The following is a 4,426-nucleotide window of genomic DNA, read 5'->3' on the forward strand; positions in this document are numbered from 1 at the left end:
GCAAATTAGATGAAAAGCCTGTTGAGATTATTAGACAACCTGCTTATTATTCTATGGCAGATATAAAACAGATTTTAAAACAAAGGGATTCCTTTTCAAAAGAGGTCACTACTTCTGATTTAAGACAAGAAATTAGTATTTTAAAAGAAGAAGTTATCCAGTTAAAAGCCCAAAACAAAATTATGGATAAAAGAATTTCAAGTCTTGAAGATTCTAGAACTTTTGACTTACTTTTATAGGCTAACAAATCTGATGAAGAAAATAAACAGATGATGCTAGAACCCAATTTACAAGATAATAATGAAGATTTTCTAAAAGTTATCAAGTTTGATGCAAATAGTGAATTTTTACAAAAACTTAGTATTATTACTTCACAAAAATTTTATATTAATATCACATTGCAAATAGATTATAATTTTAGAAAAGAATTTATTGCTTTATTTGATAGTGGTGCAGATGTTAATTGTGTACAAGAAGGAATTATTCCTTCTAGATATTTTCATAAAACTACTCATTGTTTAAGATCTGCTAATGGTAGTAGAATGAAATTACGTTATAAATTGCCTGAAGCATTTCTGTGTAATAATGGTATTTGTTTACCTCAAAGTTTCATGATTGTTGAAGATATTTCTTGCCCTATTATCTTAGGAGTGCCTTTTATGAATGCTATTTTTCCATTAAAATATTGGGATAATAATAAATTAATTGGGACTTACAAGAATAAAGATTTCCAATTAAATTTTATTACTAAGCCTTTTACAAAAACTATTAACCAGATTGTTGATAAATTGGTTTTAAAAAATCAACAAATCAATTTCATTAAACAAGAAATTTTTATATTAGAACTAGATGTTATTTTAAACAATCCTAAATTACAGGAAAAAATATCCTTGTTAAAAGCCCAATTTATTTCACAAATATGTGGTGAACATCCTAGTACTTTTTGGAATAGAAAAAAACATGTTGTTACTTTACCTTATGAAGATTCTTTTGATGAATTAAATATCCCAACAAAGGCTAGACCTTGTCAAATGAATTCTGATTATTTAGAACTTTGTAAAACAGAAATTGATAATTTGTTAAAAAAGAATTTGATTAGACATTCTAGTTCTGCATGGTCATGTACTGCTTTTTATGTTAATAAACATGCTGAACAAGAAAGAGGTGTTCCCAGACTAGTTATTAATTATAAACCCCTTAACAAAGTTTTAAAATGGATTAGATATCCCATTCCTAATAAAAAGGACTTATTAGACAGATTACATGATGCTATAATTTTTTCCAAGTTTGATTTAAAATCAGGTTACTGGCAAATACAGATTTCTGAGTCGGACAAATATAAGACTGCTTTTAATGTTCCTATGGGTCAATTTGAATGGAATGTTATGCCTTTTGGATTAAAGAATGCTCCTTCGGAATTTCAAAAAATTATGAATAATATTTTTATTCCTTATACTAATTTTATTATTGTCTACATTGATGATATTCTAGTATTTTCTAAAAATATTGATTCACATTTTAGACATTTAGAATTATTCCAAAAAATTGTTATTCAGAATGGGTTGGTAATTTCTCAACCAAAAATGTTTATTTTCCAAACAAATGTTAGATTTTTAGGACATAATATTGAAAAAGGTAAGATTAGTCCAATCAATAGAAGTATTGAATTTGCTTCCAAATTTCCTGATATCTTAACTGATAAAACCCAATTACAGAGATTTTTAGGAAGTTTAAATTATATTTCTCCTTTTGTTAAAAATTTGGTTACAGATACTGCTATTCTTTATGATAGATTAAAAAAGGAGCCTAAAGCTTGGAGTGATTTACATACTACTGCTGTTAAAAATATTAAATTAAAAGTTAGAGAATTACCTTGCTTGACTTTAGCAAATCCAAATTGGACAAAAACAGTTGAAACAGATGCTTCAGATATTGGTTATGGTGGTATTTTAACGCAGCATTCTCCTATTGATAAAAAAGATTTTATTATTCAATTTTATTCTGGTAAATGGAATACTAGTCAAAAGAATTATGCTACTGTGGCAAAAGAAATTTTAGCTATTGTTAAATGTGTATTAAAATTTCAGACTGATCTATATAATCAGAAATTTATTATTAAAACAGACTGTCAGGCTGCTAAATTTATGTTTAATAAAGATTGTAAGCATAATGTTTCAAAACAGATGTTTGCTAGATGGCAGGCATTATTAGCCCCTTTTGATTTTGACATTGAATATAAAAAGGGTATTGAAAATAGTTTGCCTGATTTTCTTACAAGAGAATATTTGAATTAGATATTTTTATGAACAGGATGCACCCTAACTGGTCCGGGTCCTCAAATCGAGGAAGAGCCCGAGGTGTCCAAAACCAAAATAGATTTCAGTCTTTGGGCCAGATTCCAGGCTCGAGCAGATTAATTGGAGGAATTTCTACTCCAGGAGCGTCGTCTTCTACAGTCGGCAATGCCGGTATTCGACCCTCCTTTGAAGATTATCAAAATTACTTAAATTTTATCAATGCCAGCAATGCTGGAACTACTGGGGGTAACAATGTTACCAGTCAACCCACCTCAGTTGAGGATCCTACAAATGAAGATTCTTTTGCCTCAATTATTGGAAAAAATGATAAAGAGATTTTTTGCACCAATCCTAAAAAGGAATTGATTTTACATGTTGATCCAAAAGATTTTCAATGGAAGACCAATCCATGGGTCGTGATGAAACGCTATTTAAGCAATGCATTATTTCCTATGCAAACTTACAAAACAAGATTACATTATGAAATGATTTTAACTACTACAGGGTCTGTGGAAATTACTCACAATAATACAGGAGGACCCAATAAATCATATTTTACATATTCTAAAATTATTATAAAAAAAATAATTTTACCAGAAGAATGGGGATTAAGTACTTTAAAAGATTCTCAGTACACTCATCCTATTGTTAAAACTAGTGTCAATTTTAATTATTGGGACTATGTTGATGCTTTTACCAAAACTCTGTATTATGAGAATGATGACCACAAACACTCGTGGTTCATAAAGATTTGTCCTCAAATTTTCAAAGCCACTGTAATTCCTACCTGGTTTGTGAAGTGGTGGTCCTATTTCGGCCCTACTAATTCAGTATTACCTTCATTCTTTTTGGACCAATTTACCTTATGGTTAGAGGCTACCCCAAAAATTTCTGAATTAGAAAAAGAAGACAGACTTTTCATAGGGACTCCATTGATGAACTTCTTTATGGAATTTTCTATCCCTTGGATTTTTAAATGGACTATTGAAGTCACTACAGATTCAGATGGTATGCCATGTATTTGTAGATTATTTCATACTAAATTTTGGTCAAAATTAGTTCAGAAAGACCAAAATGGGAAGCTTTATGGACAAGATTTGTTAAATGATATTGGTGAAGCCATCATTAAATATGGCAGATTTGATAAAATCAAGATTCCAGAAGAAGAAAGTCATTTTGCCAAAATGACTAAAAAATTGCAGATTAAAAAGGGAGGATTATTGTCCCAAGAAGAACTTGTTACGGCCTACATGGAACAAGTAAAAAGAGATATTCAGCAACAATTTGGAACAGATGATGATGATTCCATGCCAGAAAATTCTGGAGAGGAGAATTTTTTTAATGATGCTCAAAGTCTACACAGTACAGCTTCCAGTGACATTCCAGACATTATTAAGAAGGCTGAAGAAGAGATTATGCAGTTCAAAAATAAAAAGAAAATTTAAACGGACTGAAAGCGACCGGCAGACAGAATGATGGCATAAACAGTAGATTTCACTGTGTCAACAGTTATTTCACTATTCAATCGTTGAAAATTGGATGGTAACTGTAGATTTTTACTATTCGGAACTGTGTACTTTTTGACTTTTGCACATTTTACTGTGCACTTTTTCAATTATAAATGAATGCATTCTGCATTCATTTGGTTCCTAAGTTTTAGAACCCCTTTCTCTCTCTACTCTTAATACTCTCTACCTTCTCTCTACCTATAGTACTACTTAGTGTGTAATCGTTGTGAAATAAATAAAAGTTTGAAGTTTGCTGTAACAACCCCAGGCTACTGGTGGTCCTCCAGGTACTTATTTCTTTCTTCTTTATTATATTTTGCTTAACTTAGACCCATGATGGGCTAAGTATTTAAGTGTTAAATAATAACTTAAGAAGATTGTTAGAATATAAAATGGCAAAGACTCTAAAATAAGAGCTTTTCTTTAATGGGTTACGGTTTTGGTCAGGTTAAAGTTAAAATAATTTTATAGTAAACTAAGCTTAAACCATGGCGTTGGTAAGCCCTAAAAGGGGTGTTCCTGACATGGTTAGTGATGGATTAATTGGGTTAAAACCTTGTAATTCCGTTGGTAAGTCCTGTATGGTTGATGATATCGCCTAGGGATGTTCCCGATTGGGTT

The sequence above is a fragment of the Solanum dulcamara genome, chromosome 5 (assembly GCF_947179165.1).
Source record: "Solanum dulcamara chromosome 5, daSolDulc1.2, whole genome shotgun sequence".
Lineage (NCBI taxonomy): Eukaryota > Viridiplantae > Streptophyta > Magnoliopsida > Solanales > Solanaceae > Solanum > Solanum dulcamara.